Source organism: Mastomys coucha, unplaced genomic scaffold (genome assembly GCF_008632895.1).
Source record: "Mastomys coucha isolate ucsf_1 unplaced genomic scaffold, UCSF_Mcou_1 pScaffold9, whole genome shotgun sequence".
Taxonomy (NCBI): Eukaryota; Metazoa; Chordata; class Mammalia; order Rodentia; family Muridae; genus Mastomys; species Mastomys coucha.
In genome coordinates, this window is record NW_022196915.1 from 89,071,667 (window position 1) to 89,090,370 (window position 18,704).

Here is an 18,704-nt window from a genome sequence, read left to right on the forward strand (position 1 = left end):
GGCCTCCCTTGCCTCTGTCAGGGATTTTGTCATAGCAGTGAGGAAGTGACTAATACAGTCATCTAGTGTGAATGAGTTTTCCATGGTCTTCCCATGTTCTTGTTAGAAGACTTATTTCAAGCTTAATCTTGGCATTAGTTGTAGTCTGGGAGAGCGGTGGTGAGGCAGGCAGAGTGGGTCAGGGGTGGGACAGAGATTTTAAAACGTATTCACACCATGATGGTCTTACTTTTAAACTACAATTCTATGTTTGTTAACAGCAATTCTTAGTGAAATATTTTTGAATATGCGAGCATGCCAACCTGTTGATAGCAATTCTTACTATAGCCAATGTCTGTTTATTCGAATAGTATTTATGAAGGACATTCTATGCACATATAATGTGCTCCTTGCTGGGAGCACAATTGTCTGTCTCTACGAAGCATACTTTCTAGATGGTAAGAATGACATTTAGCTCAGGGTTATGGTGATTGGTCACGGGATGGCCAAAATGACTGCAAAACCGCTCATGAGAAACGAATGAACAGCAACTCCCCCCACACACATACACATGCACACACAAAACCACACACAGATACACATATACATACACATACATACATAAACACACACACACACACACACACACACACACACACACACACACACACACACAGAAAAGCTGCAGTTCATATCCCCTCCAGTTTTATGTTTAGTAGTAGATTTCTAATTACTTCTCAAGTTTCTTTGTTGTGGAGAAATTTTAAATTCTTGGTTATGTCACATAGTGAAAGTAGGCACTTATTGTTCTGGAAAGAACAGGCACAATATATTTACATTTAGTATGACGAAGGCCACTTGTCTTCTACTCTTGGTACATACTGTAAGCATTGTGTGTGTGGGGAGGGTTTGAATACAGGTTTAAGGAGTTTCATGGCCGCTGAGTAAGTTCTCTTTTGAAAACCAGCTCCCGAGTCTTTTAACAAACCAGGTGGTTTAACTTTAGTGGTTTCTGTAACATCAGTGTGAGGAGCACCCCAGGCCCACTCCCCTGAAAAACAATCTCAACTAGTGAAAATCATATTTTAAATTAAACAGAGAAGTAAATAAAATAAAAATATCCAGAAACAGTATAAGGGGAGTGCAGTAAATGAAGACACCCTTCCTAAGGCCTGAAGGCACCCTTCCTAAGGCCTGAAGATACCCTTCCTAAGGCCTGAAGACACCCTTCCTAAGGCCTGCCTTAGTAACAATGGTGATTTCGGACACTGGGTCTGTGATCTGTCTCTTCTCCTCTAACTGTGCTGGAAGTTTCAATCTGTGTATACACAGATAAAAAGACGGGATTGCCTTCGGGTACTTTCCTCTACCCTCTAATCCCAGGCAAATGCTATTTCTATTGTGTCTTCTCTGGGAAGGGCAAGACACCACCAATTCGACGTCCTAACTCTGCTTTTGACAAGGGAACTCAGGAAAGGAAGTTGGAGGCCAATCTTTCCACATTCAGTACAGGTTCTAGAACAGCCTACTCCTAATTGCTCAGCGTGGGGAAGACCAGAAGAAGCCGGGGTGGGGTGGGGGTGGGGCGGAACACCGTTGCAGGCTTCCCAAAGGGGATTATTTCTAATGGAACGAGGGAGAATGCCAGTCTATAGGTACTCCAGGAAACAGAGGAGATCTGGAAATAAGTGAAAGAGTGAAATAAATCGTGGGGGTTAGAGTGCTGGGAGATGCACAAACCTTATTTTAGGACATGGGCACATGGAACTTAGATGAAATAAAAGGGAAAACGCGTGTGGATGTAAAGAGGAAAAGAGAAGAAAGTGCCAAGAAAAATTTGGGGAAACAAGTATTAACTCAGGCAGGTAATCATAAGGAAGGAGAGTAATTTAAAAAAAACAAAAAACTTGTTTCATTTTGAGATAATTGTAGGTTTGCTTGCATTTCTGAGACAGCCTCTCTACCATACAGAGACTCAGGTTGTCTTGCAGAACCATAGTGAGATTTCAACCAGACATTAGTGTTGATGGCGTCAGGTTGACGAATGTGTGATTTTCATCCTACTGTTGTGTGGAGAGCCACGCCCACTTTCCCTTTGTACCCACTTTCTTCCTAGCCCTAGGAAAGTGCAAGTGTGTTCTGTTCTATGGTATTAAATAAGGGCCAGGGAGCAATTAGTTGCAGGTGTTTTGCAATAACTTGAAATTTCAAAGAAGTCTTACACAATTTGGTCAATATCAGCTAAAGAATATAAAGTACTATGCAATTCTTCTTTTTATTTCTACATGTGCCTGCACATGCCCCTGTGTGTGTGTGTGTGTGTGTGTGTGTGTGTGATGTGTTTATGTGTATGGTGTATACATGTGGAGGGGAGAGGACACCTTGTAGAAACTGGTTCTTTCCTTCTACCATGTAGGTTCTAGAATTAATTCAGGTCATCCGACTGGGGCCACTATTGATAATTCATAATATAAGTCTGATACCCAGTTTTAAGTATTTTAGAAAAAAAAAATGACAGTCATGCTAAGTAGCTGGGCTGGCCTTTAAGTCATGATTCTCTTGCCTTGGGTATCAGAGATTACAGAAGTGTGCCACTGTGGTTGGGAATAAATTAGAAACCTCGACTAAGCATCTCATAAAGATGCTCACTGATAAAGTGAAGAGAAAAAACTTAAAGCACACTCAGCCAAAAGAAGAACTTTGGGACTTTCTTCAGAAAATATTATAAATTTAGAAAAAAATACAAATGAAAAGTAGAATGAAATGTCTTATCTTCTGTAGAAATTAGTTGAAATAAACCAAATTTTCTTCATATGAGTGTCCTTGGCCATAACTGGAGAGAGTTTCTGTAGTTTTGGGAAACATTCTCTGAATGATTGGGGATCTGGGGCGAGGTAGGCAAGTATCTCTGGAAACAGCTCATTTATATGGAGAAACGTGGTGCATATAGTAAGCTTGGGGGAGAAAACAAGGAGCAGCAGAAGCTTTGGCTGGGTATAAAAGCTAAGCTTGCTCTATTCAGGATGGTGCTCAGTGAGTGGGCAGAGATAAAAGGAAAGTAGATTTCCATGTCATCTGAACAGCAAAATCAGCTGGGGATTTTTAAAAATGGCCAGTGTTTCATTTTATCCTTAGTGATCAGGACTCAACTGGTTTCAGGTAATGTCATTGTGCCAGGAGTCTTCCTAGCAGGATCCCCGTGTGCTACTAAACTATAGGCAAAGCCAAGAAAGACTCTTTAAAAGTAGACCTAGGGGCTGGAGAGGTGGTTCAGCACTTAAGAGCACTGACTGCTCTTCCAAAAGTCATGAGTTCAAATCCCAGCAACCTTATGGTGGCTCACAACCATCCACAATGAGATCCGATGCCCTCTTCTGGGGTGTCTGAAGACAGCTACAGTGTACTTACATATAATAAATACATATATCTTTTAAAAAAAAGTAGACAGTTATTATCGTAAAGCTGATGATTTAAGCTTTTATGTATTGTGACTTTTAAAAGAAAGTGCATTGGGATAAATAGGTTGGGGCACATACAAGTCAACTCAAATAAAAGCAAAGCAAAAATGGTTCTCAAGTAGCTATTGACTCTAGTTTGAATCATCTTGGATATCTTCTGAAATATGCTACCTTCAGACCTGGGCTGGCTCTACTGAAGATATCAGGCATTTTTGAAACAGAAGAGGAACCTACTGTGTACTAAGGATTGATAATTACTGAAGCAACAGGAGATACTAAAAGACAGTGGCAAGCACCTGAAATACATTGACTCATTGACTCATTGATTGAGCTCAGAATCCTGGCAAGTGATGCAAGGGGAAACAGGGAATGTGGTTTTCATTTTCCGGATGAAGTATACAAAAAACCTATTCTTCAGAGATGGCATATTTTTGGAATGAGATTTAAAATGGAAATTTCTTGGGATGGCCCTCATGTAAGGTCTTGAATGCTGACTTATGTTGTCATCCAAAGCCTTACAAAAGACACTGGCACACTGCTAAAGTGAACGCTACTTGCAGAGACATGTTAAGAATATAGATCTTTCATACTTAAAGTAGGTCAGTGAAGCAGTTGCTGGCTTGATAAAAGAACCGAGACCTGAGAGAAGACCTTTTATTCTTAACCCAATTTAGGTATAAATTAGTTAAGCTTTACAATTAGTTTTCATATCTAGTTTGTGGCTCATAGAACAACTGGGAGTATTCCTGAGCTCTGGTTTCTACAGGACCTCAGTGTTCTACGAAGAGAGATTTATTAAGATCTACTTCAACTGTGGCCTAGTTTCTTGTTAGTTATTTGAAGTTCATTCATTGCCTGGACAAGGCTGATGAAAGTGGGTGAGAAACTTTAAAGGAACAGGCTACACCAGAGATGTAAGAGAGGGGAGGGCTTGGCTTCCTCTTTAGGGCATGAAGAGAACAGAGCTGAGTCACCACATCTGGTACACTAAGCCTTCCTAGGACACGTGTCTTGGAGCATAGGTTTAGTTGTAACCAATATAGACTACGTGCACTGTAGGGATCAAAGAGACTTTATTTATGAAATAACTTCCTTCAAGAGCTTGATAAAATGAAAGTAGAAAAGGGATTGAACAGATAAGTTTATTTACATATTAATTAGTTCCTTCAGTTTTGTCCCTGAAGAGCCTTCTTATATTTTTGGTTGTGAGCCTAGCCTTCAATGGCGGAGCCATCTCTCCAGCCCTGAAGAGCCTTCTTGGTACTACCCTCCTAAAGGGTCTGTGTTGATTGTTCAAGACCCTCTTGAGTTTCTAGGTACCTTGTCTTCTGAGATTCTGATAGGAAACTGTTAAATTAATGAAGAATAAGGAAAAAATGAATAATTTCCACCACGGAGGAGCTTTATACTGAGAATCCTTAGTTTTTGTACATCAAAATATATGACTGGCAAGTTGTTTGACATGTTTGTATTCCATTCAGGTCATCTATAAATTAAGGATACTATTGATACAAACTGATGATGTTGTTTTAAGACTAAGCTATTGCTTACCAAAGGTTTTCCATAACTCTTGAAACTCAGTAATCACTTGGTAAAATTTAGCCCGACACCGTAATTCCAGCTACTCAGGAGGCTGAGGTGGGAAGATTACAAGGTCAAGGCATATCTAGGAAACTTCACGAGCCCTTGCTTTTATAAGGAAAGTACAAAAGAGGGTTACATCAGTGTTAGAATGCTTGCTGAGCATGCAAAAGAACCCCCCTCCCCAAACTGGGTTCAATTCACAGTGCTAAATAAATAAATAAATAAATATTGTAAGACAGTGGTGGCACACGCCTTTAATCCCAGCACTTGGGAACGGAGGCAGGACGATTTCTGAGTTTGAGGCCAGCCTGGTCTACAGAGTGAGTTCCAGGATAGCCAGGACTGCCCTGGCTGTTACAGAGAAACCCCATCTCAAAAAAAAAAAAATATATATATATGTATATATATATTCCATATATATATATTCCATATATATATTCCATATATATATTCCATATATATATATTCCATATATATTCCATATATATATATGAAAGAAAGGAAGGCGAGAAAGAAAGGAAAGCTCTTCTATGTGGGAAGCTAGCGTAGATGCTGCCTTCTCCTCCCTTTTCACTTTTTTTTTTCCCATTCCTGGTGTGTTACAGAAAGGTTCCTTAGGCAAGCAAAATGCAATTACTAAGAGATTGAAGGGTTAAGGTGAGGAGCCATACATTCTTCACCAAGAAGAATATAAATGTATTATTTAATATATTTCAAATATCACAGATTATTTTAGTTGAACTACCAGGATATAAAATACATGTGTGCTTGCCAAGTTTCCTAAATTTGTGAAACTTCGAGTTATGTGTCACAACCTTGGAGGTCATATATCCTTTCTCATCTGCTGTCAGTGGAAAATTTCTGGAAATGTTGGAAAGAGCCATTGTAAGGCAGGACACTAGGATCCCTGGCCTCTTATGTAGATCCTTTCTCTGGAAGAGGGCCATAGCACTGCATTTTCCACTGATTCTAAAACCACTCAGCAATAATGGTACTCACATGTTACTTGAGATGACGTGGGAAATAGCTAAATAGCCTGGAAACACATACAAAATCGTATGTGTTGATACAAAGTGCTGTAAGGGGCCAGCTGCTGGTCCTCTGTGTTCCTAAGAACACCTGGAAGAAACCACCAAGCTCTGGTGCTGATCTCAAAGCCACCAGCTGCTGATCTGAGCAGGCAAAGATGAAGCCAATAAAACAAGTCCTGGTTATAGGTCCTTCTAGGATTCTCTGTGACCCCTTCTTAGACTGAATCATTCCAAGGAGAGGCTGTGTGTGTGTGCGTGTGTGTGTGTGTTTGTGTGTGTGTGTGTGTGTGTGTGTGTTTGTGTGTGTGTTGAGGATGTATAAGTGAGTGGGCTGAGGAAAAGTTAAAATTAGTTTGGGATTTGTGAGAAGTGAGGTTGTGAGGAGAGGGATGAGGGGTGGCTCTACTGCATGTCCCTGTAGTTCGAGATGGCTGAAAATTAAAAGAGGACACTTGAGAAGAATTAAAGAGGCACAGAGATAAATAAGCAAGCAATGGTGTGGGTGTCTAGGATGAGAGGCTCATCAAAAGCAACTTAGATGTGATTGATTGATTGGTTGATTGGTGCCAGATCAGCTCTCAGTTTTCTCTCAACTTTCAGATATTTGGAATCATAAACTCTTAATGGAAGTGAATTCTTTCTGATTTTTTAGAGCAGGTACCCCGTGGTAAAAGATAGTGACACTGAGTGGCTGCCAAATGTAATCCTTTAGTAGAAACTTCCCATGTGCATGCGTAACAATGGAGAGGCAACAGTTAGAACTGGAATTTTAACCCAAGATCTATAACCCTCAACTATGTATGCACAAGATAGCCTTTAAAACAGGGAAGCAGGAGGAGCCTGTGGGTGGCATTTAAGTCCTTCCTCAGAGTCCGGAGTCTAACCAGTTTGCTTTTGAGTTGCCTAAGATCATTGTTCCATGAGTATCTGATATATGTGCAAACATATGTATCTGGATTTCATTTTCACTTGTATTTCCAGTTAGTTTCCCATTGGAAAAATAAAACATGCTTTAGCCAATAAAACTGAGGTTTTAATAACTTCCTAAAACAGAATCGAAAGGAAATTAAAGTCTACCACATACCACAGAAACAAATTTTGATTTTTCACTGAGTTCTTCTGCTCATTGAACTCTTCTGCTTTAGCTCAAAAGAATCCAAGTAATATCCTGTTACAACTGAGGATTCCAGTAGATGTCTGAAGCAAAGCAGGGGTGACGTGGGCTCAACTACGCTTAAGATGACTAGACAAAATATAAACGTCTACACCCTGGAGGCTTAAACTATAGGTTGGCAAATATAAAATGCTCAGTTCTCATAGTCCTTTCAATATCATCATATGCTAACACTTGATGGTGCAACAATCTTTTCACAGTGAAATGGATGTTGTGTGGGAACTTTTATTTTCCATGTTCTGCAGGGGTACTGAGTCCCTGGTGCAGTAGGCTGCCAAAGGCATATTCTCCTATCTCTCTTCTTACATTTTATATTTAATGCAAGCTAATCAAACAGGGCCTTGTTTCCTTTCTTTGAATTAAGGCCATTCTGACAAGGCTAAGGTATACAAAGTAATAGTAGAATATGAATGAGTTTTCTAGCTGAAGACATTGCTACTTATGACCATCTGACAAGTCAACAAGTCCCAGTCACAACTAGTTGGAGAGTAGAATTAAAGTTATAACTTAGCATTAATTATAACTTTAGCCAATATAACATTTCAGGTTTAACTTAACCCGATGTAAAGTTTAGCTCATGTAAAATCTTTAATTAATAGAATTTTATTTTAAAATGTTGTTCAACATGTAACTACTTTAAATAACCACATGAGTATACAGACTTCTTTTCTGGGAGCTGGGCATGTGTGGATAACTGTGATTGTAGCTTCTGCTCAGAACGTTGATCATTGTCTCTTCTAATATGCAGACTCGACTTCAAGAATTTGCACACCACACTCCCAGGAAAGCTCTTCCTCTGCTCTTATTTGAGAATGCTTAGAATTGGTTCAACATGAACTAACTAGTACCCTCGGAGCTCCCAGGGTCTCAACCACCAACCAAGGACTGCACATAGAGGGGTCTGATTGTTCAAGCAGCATGTGTATGGTAGAGGATTGCAAAATCGATCATCAATAGGAGGAGAGGACCTCGGCCCTGTGAAGGTTCTGTGCCCCAGTGTAGAGGAATGCCAGGGCCAGAAAGTGGGAGAGGGCGGAGTGGCAGGCATGGGGAGGGGGGAGGCAACAGGGGTTTGTTTTTGTTTGTTTTTTTGTTTTTTGGAGGGGAAACTGGGAATGGAGAAATTCGCATATAAATAAAGAAAAAAAATACAAAAAAAAAAAAAAAGAATTGGTTCTATTTCTCAGTGGTTTTTTTTTAAAAGATTTATTTATTTTATGTATGTGAGTGCACTGTCCCTTTCTTCAGACACACTAGACGAGAGTATCAGATGCCTATAAACCACCATGTAGTTGCTGGAAATCAAACTCGGGCCTTCTGAAGTGCAGTTAGTGCTCTTAACCGCTGAGCCATCTCTCCAGCTTCTTTCTCCATGTTTTCTAATTAGGTTCTATGTAACATTTTCTCACGGAGAAAAGTTTTGCTTCACTGGTGAAAACCAGAGATTTTGGTTTTGACATTGAAAAATGATGGCTCTTTCCAGCTCCTAGCCAATCATGCACATTCATTGGAAAGGTGCAGATCTGAACTTAAATGTTTGGAAAACTGGTTTTCCAAAAGTTTTTCTTTAATCCAAATTACCAACCTCTTTAGACTATGGTCTTTGTGGTTCAAGACCTCAAATTTCATGTGGAGATTAAGTTGATGGAAGTAGAATCCCATGACTTTTCCAGGGTTCATACCAGGTATGGAAGAGCTGTGTTAAACTTTTGATGAACGTCAGCCTAGGAACAGTAAAATTCTAATTTGTGCAAACAGATGAACATGAGTAAGGATGAGGTCTTTCCGTGTTTCCTGTTCTGGCAGCAGCTTTTAGGATAAGCAAGCCTTGCTAGGTCACATTCTTTCACAATTTGATTTCTCTGTCACAGGGAAATTCCATAAGCCCATCTATGGCCACAGTCTTCCTATGTGACAGTGCTGCCCTTTAATATGGAAATTCTCAAGGCAATAACTATTCAAAAATACAACACTGCCTTAACCTCATTCCACGTCTGTCCTCCCAACATTGAAAACAAAAATCTCTAGAACTTGGCAAGCCAGTAAAGGGACTGCAGGGCTTAAATTCTCTCTAGACTATGTTCTCGCAGAGGCTGTATTTGAAAACTTTAGTGGATTTTCAGAAGTACATAGAAATGCAAATGATTGCAGGAGTGTAGATGAACTTCTTTTAATGGAGAAAACAGAGATCTTCAGTGGTAAATTCAATGCTCATTTGAGTGATCGCTTGCATCTAACACTCACTAGGTCCTTCACTTTCTAAGTCTCATCTGTCTCTCTATCTCCTGGTATCACTCGACTTTAGAAAGCTAGACTGAAGGCAGTTCAGACCATGCAAGTCATCTGTTAGAGGAGGTCAGCAGGTCACTCTTCCAAGAGATACCATGTGACCCGAATGGCCTGCCTGTTGATGCTGCTGCGCCAGTGAGTAGGATAAAGAGCAATCTTCTGAGTTAGAGAAAAAGACTCCAGACAACTCAGAGTAAACAATGCATTCCTCTACACTGAAGTACGTCACACAGCTAGTTCTTGGATGTAAGAGTTTACCCAAGGAAATCTGGAACCACTAAAGGCTGCTTTCTCAATGAGTACCTTCTTACAATAACAGTCAGCTTTCTAGAAGGCAGATGGAAGCAGAATGAGGAATATATTTAATTATCTGAAGTACCTCTAACTCACCAGTCAGTCAAAAAGGAAATATTGTTTGTATCTCTGGAAGCCTACACATTCAAATGTTATAAGCACAAAAATGCTGCTTTTACTTGTATTTGAGAAGAGGGAAGATTGACTGCTGTATTTCAGTGAACTTTCATTTTGAAGTCTCTCGGCGAGAGAATATGAGTCAGATAGGACTCTGACAGGCAGACAGATAAGGAAAGAGGCCATAAACAAACAACACAACAGCATATATCTGGCTTCTTTTTAAGCCAGGACAGGACTTGATATGTTCCCTATCCTTCACACTAACTATGAGCTCCCTTCTGGCTGACCTGCCCAGATATATCCTAGGCAGGCCCTGGTACCATATTTAAGCTTTCATGGCCTGCAAGTCAATCTACTCTTTGTTTTAGAAGCTGGCCAATCTAACAGGAGGGGAGAGGGACCTTTCCCAGGCCACCTAAAACTCCCAACCCTCCAGGAAGAAAAAGTATCTCAGATTCCAATCACCTCTTTACTTCTGAAGAGTCTAACTGTGTGCTGTGTGTATTGTATCTCCTACTCTTCTCTCTCTCTCTCTCCCTCTCTCTCTCTTTCTCTCTCCCTCTCTCTCTCTCTTTCTCTCTGTCTCTATCCTCTCTCACTTTCTTCTTCCCTCCTACATTAATCCTGACAGAAGTTCCCCTCCCTCTACTTCTCCTATTCCCTCCTTCCACCTCCCTTGGCCCCCAGATCCACTCTTCCTCCAGAGATGGGGGAGAGAGAGAGGGAGAGGGAGAGAAACAGAGAAACAGAGAGACACCTAGAAAACAGACTTCCCAGGTATATGAACTAAACATGTCATAGCAAGTTTCCATAAAACAGGAACAAGCCCTCGTATCAAGGCTGGATCAGTCAACCCAGTGGGAAGAAAAGGGTCTCAAGGGCAAGCATAAGTGTCAGAGCCGTCTCTCACTTCCACTGTTAGGAGTCCTGCAAAAACCGCCGAGCTACACAGCCATAACACATGTGCAGAGGCCCTAGCTCAGACCATGCAGAGCCCATGGTTGCCACTTCAGTCTCTGTGAGTCCCTATGAGCCCTGTTTAGTTGACTCCGTGGCCTCTGCTCTAATGTCAACCCCCTCCCCATATAATTCTTCTTTCCCCTGTTATGTGAGGTTCCCTTCCTCTGTCTAATGTTCGGCAGTGGGAGTCTGCATCTGCTCCCTTCAGTTGCTGGATGGCGCCCCTCTAATGACAACTGGGCTATGCATGGATCTATGAGTAGAGCAGAATATCATTAAAAATACTTTCACTCATGATTTTTGTTTGTTTGTTTTTTGTTTTGACCAATCATGTTTGGCTTTATCCCGGGTCTCTCGATTATCCTGCCTCTCATTCCTGGCCACCAAAGCAGTGTGAGGCATGGGTTCCCTCTCATGTTATGGACCTCAAGTTGGACCAGTCATTGGTTGGCCATTCCCACAAATTCTGTACCACCATTACCCCAGCACATCTTGCCAGCAGGACAGATTGTAAATTGAAGGTTGTGTAGCTGGGTTGATGTCTCAGTCCCACTGCTGGGAGCCTGACCTGGTTATAGAAGATGGCCACTTGGGCTCCATCTTCCCACTGCTTTAAGACTTCACTACCGGCACTCCTATAGATTCCAGAGAGTTTCCATTGCCCTAGGTTTCTGTGTTGCCTCCCCTCACCCCAGAAACCCCCCAATTCCAGTTGTTTCTCCAGTCCTCTCTTGCTCCAACCTTCCCCATGCCCTGCCTGATTCCTCCTGCTCTCATCCCCCACCTGCCTCCAGTCTATTTCCCCTTCCCAGGGATGTGTCTTCCTATCTGGAGAGGCTCCTTCCCTTTGAATAAGACATGTTTGCTCAAAGTGACTGAGTTTTACTTTCTTCCTATTAATTCTTTCAGCAGCAGAGAAAACAAACCCAACTCAAGACCTCTAGACAGCACATTAGGATATGATAAAATCCTAGCAGTAGGGAATATCTATCTGTCTGTCCATCTGTCTGCCTGTACACATGTGTGTGCACATATATATGCATATATATGTGTGTGGGTGTACATGTATTTATATGTGTATATATGTATAAATGTATTCATATGTGCATATATATGTACATATATGTGTGTATATATATGTATATATGTATATTGAAATTTTCTTTTAGTTTTGAAATTATAATATGATAACATCATTTATTCTCTTCCCCTTTCTTCCTACAAACCCTCTTATATAACCCTCCTTGCTCTCTTTGAAGTTCAAGGCCTTTTTTTCATCAATTGTTGCTATATAGATATATGTCTACATATACATATTCTTAAATATAACCTGTTCTCACCTGTATCTGTTTTCAGGGCTGAGCATTTGGTATTGACGACCCAGTGGATGTGCTCTTCCCTGGGGAAGACTGTTTCTTCCACCCTCAGCATTCCCTAGCTGCTGTAGCATTTTGTATAGAATTCATAAAAAGACATGTTACTTGCCTCTTCATTAAAATTAGTTCTGTGACTACTGGTCTTTTGTCTGAGAATAAACAGCCAGCAAATATTTTAGAGAGAATACTTGTATACAACAACGTGTGAAGAAAATCAGGGACAGGTACTTTGGGTTGCTAGACTGGCTTCACAAAAAACTTAGAGCAGGAGAAGTTTGAGTAGCTCATTCCAGAGCCCTTGAGACATAAAGATCCACAGGAGTATCTCTTCCTTCCTTAGCAATCACATACACTGTCTGTGGCTTTACATGACTTAGGGATCCTTTCGACGGTGGGACAAAATGTGCTGACCCTTGGATAGATGGAAGAGTTCCTTACATACAGGTATAAAGAGAGCAGTCCAAAGCTGTCCTGGAGGTCCTGTAGTAAATGACTCCGAGGTCGGGCAAAGGAAACATCAAGCTGAAACAACTTATCTGTGTCAAAGAATTGTAGATTTTCAGGATTCTGGTTTCCCAACTAATTGCTAATTTGAATACTTTGGACATGGAGATGGCTCATGGTCCTTTGGCACTTGGCCCTGAGGCCATTAAGGCTGTTAAGGGAGGGCAGGGAAAGGGAAGTGATTGGGGTTTGGACTTAATGTGTCCTCTGCTCGGAGTCTGGAAATTAGGTCATGACTCTATTAAACAAACCATACATACATACATACATACATACATACATACATACATACATACCATACCTATTTTCCATCTGGTCCTAGTACCATGTCTGGGCTCATAGGGAAAACATGCAGTGAAGGAGGTGGTAATGTATGCTACTACTATTAGAGACGCTATAGACTAGGTCTGGTCTCTCCCAGGACTAAATTTCCATCTATAAGAAACTGTTAGCAAGCTAAGGTACATGTCTTAGTTTGGGTTGTATTGCTGTGTAAAATACCATGACCAAAAGCAACTTGGGGAGGAAAGCATTTATTTCAGCTTATAGTTCCTCATCATGTCCTATCACTTCAGGATGTCTGGACAGGAATTCAAGTGGGGTAGTAATTGATGCAGAAGCCCTGGAGGAAAGATACTAATTGACATGTTCCTCATGGCTTGCTCAGCCTATTTTCTTACAACACCCAGGACCACCAGCCCAAGGCTTGGAACCAACCACAGAGAGCTGAACCCTCCCACATTAATTGCAGCCACAAACATGTGATTCCCTGGGAACTGGCAGGCTACTCCAGTCAGGAAAGCAGGTAGACTATCTTTGGATCTCCATCTACCCCTTCCTCTTCCTCTCCTCTAAATCCAACCTCCCATGTCTTACCCCGCAAACTGTGTCACAGAACACTCGTTGAGGTCTTCCCTTCCTCTCTGCCCTTATCTTCAATGGATCCCACGGATAGATCTTCTAGCCGTCTTCCCCACTCATCCTGTTATCTCAGTCCCCAAGCCTAGCAAGCATTCCCTGAGAATTCACCATCAAAGCCTTCGAAATACAACAGGACTGATGCACATATGAACTCACAGACACTGAGGCAGCATGCACAGGACCAGTGCAGGTCTGCACCAGATGGGTTCCTAAAGGTCAAAGGAGAAGTAGACACATGCCTCCGTCCTCAGCCTAGAGGCTATTTCTGACACATAACCAGCTACAAAAGATAGTTTAGTTTTCTGCAAGGGAATGTCCCTGGCGAAACAAACTGCTCTTATGGGTAGGCTGCATGTCCAGCACTAGGCTGTAATGGAAAAGAAACACATTACTGGATATTCTCTGTCTTATAACATAGTTGTATAAGGGGCTTTTTTAAAATCTTATTTTTTATTTTTATTTTATTTTACACACACACACACACACACACACTTTTCAGGTTTTTTTGTTTATTTTGTTTTTGGGTTTTTTGTTTTGGTTCAGTTTTGTTTTGTTGTTTTTTTATCCTATTCCAATATATTAGTTTTTGTTTATCATATTGTATTTTATTAAGTCTGTTTGTTTTCTAATGAGAGACAGAAAGGGTGTGAATCTGATAAGCAGCTGGGAGGAGCAGAGGGAGGGAAAACCATAATCAAGATATACCACGTAAGATAACGCTATTTTCAATAATGGGAAAAATGGTAGGAGGATGCAGCACATGCTTGCCCACAAGCCAGGCTAGCTGGGGTATTTTCTCAGCTGAAGCTCCCTCTTCCATAATAACTTTAGCCCTCTTGTTGCAGACAAAATACAACTCACCGAACATAGAAAACTCGAGCTGATGCCCACCTAGAGCTTTCGCCCCTATGGACTGCAGTGTTCTGCATGCCACCAAAAGAAAAGGGTAAAGAGCAAAGGGAAATACCAGCTACACAATCTTCAACCTACAACAGTGCCCTGACTGCAAGACACACTAGTGCACAGAGCTTGGAGAAGTAACTAACCAATGTTTGACTTGATTTAAGGCAAATTCCATATGGAACTCATGCCAGCACTGCTGGGGTCACCAAGAACATGAGACTACATAGATCATAAACCTAGGAGAAAACCACAAACTACTGTTCCTCCAAAGGAACTCAGCAATGACTCCTAATGACAGTCTGCTATACTGATAACTCCTTATTTTGATCAGCCATTGTCAGAGAAATTTGCTCCTGTACCAGGCAGGAGCAAATATGGAGACCCCACCCCCGCCTCACCATATGCAGTGAGATACCTTCAAACACTCAGCTCAAAAGCTGTTGTCTCCGTTAATCCCTTCCCTCAGGGTTCACTTGTTGAAGAGGAGGCAGAAAGAGTGTAAGAGCCAGAAGGAGTAGAGGACCCCAGGAGAACAAGGCCACCTATCAACTGAGCAAAGCTCTTATGACCTCACAGAGGCTGAGGTAGTCTACACAGGACTGAAAGGGTCTTAGAGCTGAAAGGGGAAGTGGATCCATACCTCCATCCCTAACCCAGAAGCTGTCTCCTTCTGAAAGCCATTTGCCAAGGAAGTTAGTTTCTCCAAGGGAGTTGTCATTGGAGAAATAAATCTTACGGATAGGTCCCATGTGCAGCCATAGATGACCAACACAAAACAAGCTCAAAAGCATCATTGGAACTTCAGTGTCTCATAAAGTTTTTTGTGTATATATTATGACTTCCAGGTTTGTGTTTTTATGGGATGTCTGTGTGTGAATGTGTGTCTCTGAGTCATATGTTTTTCATGTTTTTTTCCCTGGTTCTTTTTCTTCTGTTTGTTTTGTTCTGTTTGGGTTTGTGTGTTTTTATTTTATTCTATTTTATTTCATTATTATTCCTTAGATATCTGTTTGTTCTCTAAAGAAAGGGTGTGGAGCTGAATGGAGGAATGGAATGGCGAGGAGGAGGGAGGGGAACCAGTCATCCAAATATATTGTATGAAAAAAAATCTATTTTCAATTAACAAAGGGAATATTTATGATGGTCAAGTTAATGCTAGTGTGTTACCACAACTTAAAAAAAAAGACACAGAAACTGCACTTATAAGCACAGGACACACTAAGGGCAGAACAGACGATTAAAAAAAATTATGCACTAAGAATTTTCTGGCAGATAGCATTTATTTTGTCCAGCCTAAGTTACCTTGAGTTTTACTAAGCTCTGTTCAGGAGTACTGCTACTCTGGAATTTCTGTAAACCACATCTTTTTCTGTGGAGCTTACTGACAATTTGTGAATGTCTATACTTTGTTTTTGAGAAAACAACTATCCTGTGATACAGTTTATACAACCGAGTATCTAATTTCAGTGTGAACCTAATCATTTTTGGTAAATTGACAATTTTTCAGCCATTGTTGCACACTGTTGTTGGGAAAGCCTGGTCACACTGGGAAGAAACATGTAGCCACTGGCTGCCAGCCACTTTTCCAGGCTCCCAGGCTCCAGTTCTTCATACTGTCATAAGGCACCTCATAGTATGACTATTTCAGTATTTTTCGCATCTGAACTTTATGTCTGGCTTTGACTTAACATCTTTTTTTGAGGCCCATTCATGTGACAGTTACTATTTATCAGGACTTTGTTTCGTTCTGTGGATAGAATTCCATGGTGCAGATATCACATTCTCTGCTTCTCTAGTAGTTGGTAGATATTTAGATTGTTTCTAGGCTCAGAATATTATGAGCAAAGCTGATGTAAACTAGAGAAAACAAACAAACAAATAAAACAAAACAACAACAAAACCCACAGTGTTCATCTCAAAGATAAGATAAAACAGTATATTCTAGAGCCAAGAATGAATGACTTATGACCTAGGAACATATATTAGGGTTACTCCAAATACCATATTCTATCATGGCACCAGTATCATGAATTTTTATGGTAACAGAATAAAGAATATCATAAATCAAAGTAATTTTATAGTACATTGGTGGGAGCATCAGGTGGGAATGTTGTAGTAAAGGAGAGAAACCTCTATGTTAGGCCCAGATGTTACCTGAAGACATTTAGTATTTGGGTCTGTAGAAACTAAAGTGAGTTGGTAAGTTCCAAAAAGGATTAACCTGATTGTCAGAGGATTTCAAGACAAACACAAAGGTGGCTAACCAAGGCTATTACTAGGGCTAATGGATTTAATCCAGGACTCAGGAGGCAGAAGCAAGAGGATAATTTTGAGTTTGAGGCCAGTTTACAACAACAACAAAAAATGAAGAGAAAACATGTGTTGGGGAGTGCTAAAGGCTGATGATAGTCCATTATATTTTGGTTTTGGATCTGTAACATTTCAGCCCTGTGTGTCCAGGGTTCTAACTTGTCAACCTTACAGAATTCCTATTGAAATGATGAGTTCTCTTGGGGGGTGGGGGGTAGGACTTGAGTTCACACTGCCACGAAGATTTGTTTACAGAATTTTGTATGACTGTATGCATTCATTACTCTTGGGCGGATATAGAGCAGATTTACTTACTAATATTCTACATATGCATGATGCCTTTTAAGAAATTACTTTTATGTATGGTTTTGGGGCTATGTATTGTTTAGATAACTAGTCCATTTGCTCCTCCCTGGAGAAGACTGTCTCTCCCACTCTCAGCATTCCTTAGTTGCCTGTAGTTCTTTGTCTAGGATAGAAGTGTCATGAGCTTCACACTTGCTGTGTGAGCATGTGTATTGGAGTCATTCTTGTTCAGATCATGTTTAAGCAGTCATGTTGGTGAAATTTCCTGGGTGCAGTGCCTGACATTTCTAGGATAAGTTATTACTGTTCCTGTGTTCGTGTAATCTCATAGCTTTCAAGACACAAGAACAGTTTTCTGAGAAAGTGTGTGTGTGTGTGTGTGTGTGTGTGTGAGAGAGAGAGAGAGAGAGAGAGAGAGACAGAGACAGAGACAGAGACAGAGACAGAGACAGACAGACAGAGACAGAAAAAGAGATATATAGAGAGATGAAATCAGAAGAGAAAACTATTAAATGAGAAGAATAAAGGGCTCACCAAATAAATAGAGATAGTATACGGAAGTAGGATAGATAAATCATAAACATTTATAAGAAATCACCATGGGGACCATTTCTTCGTATGTTAACCAAAGTGTGGTAATTGGCAGCTCTGATCCCAGAACTCAGGCAGAATAGGAGGATCACTGCAAGTTCAAGGCCAGCCTGGTGCACACAAGGCTACATAACGTGAATTGTCTCAAAAATAGAATAAAATAAAGAAAGAAAACAGTAGGAGAAATATAGACATAAATAAATAAGTAAAACAAACAAATAATTTCAAATAAGCTAAGTCTAGTTTAGGGTGAGATCATTTAGATGAAAACACAATCTTAGGCAACAATAATTTAAACTTTCCAGGATTATGAAAGGAAGGGTCTTGGCTTTAATGAATGTAAAGAAGAAAGCATTTGCAGCCAATAAGTTAGGGGCTGTACAGGGATTCCAAGATACAGATTTATTTTTGGAAAACATGCTGTTAGAAAATAATTTCCTGAGTCAGTGGTAAACTGAAAACAAGCCTTATGAAACTGGGGGTGGCGTCTATTTCCATGTGAGTGTGTGGATGTCTATATGTGCATGTGCGTGTGTTGGGGTTGAGTAAGGGAGAAGAGATGGTAAGAAAAGTAGACATGCAGCACTTGTCTACTTCAGTTATGTCTGTGTGTCAGACCCAAAAAGACCTGATCACGGACCTGAGGCGTACGGCTTCAAAGGGAGCGATCTTGCCTCCTGAGTATTCAGTCGCTGACATCTCCTAGCTCTGATGTTTTCCAGATTGGTCTCTGCTAAAGTCTGTGGAGAGATCTGTGTGCTTTCTTTATTCAGGCACAAAGGTGCCCTAAGAAATATTACGTTATAGCTAAAACTGGGATTTAACATTGTTTCCTGGCATCCACAGTGTTTCAATGATTCTAATTGATTTCTTAGCTGTTATTAGTTTGGAATTTTTTACAAGG

The 18,704-nt window shown here is 40.7% G+C and overlaps 1 long non-coding RNA gene across 1 annotated transcript; it reads right to left on the minus strand.

The window, feature by feature from the left end:
• Positions 1–4,571: 4,571 nt before the first annotated feature.
• LOC116085099 lies at positions 4,572–15,100 on the minus strand. The gene is made up of 2 exons (XR_004116420.1): positions 15,009–15,100; positions 4,572–4,784 (listed from the first exon to the last, which is right to left on the minus strand). It is a non-coding gene; the product is annotated as an uncharacterized LOC116085099 (long non-coding RNA).
• Between the last annotated feature and the right edge of the window lie 3,604 nt (positions 15,101–18,704).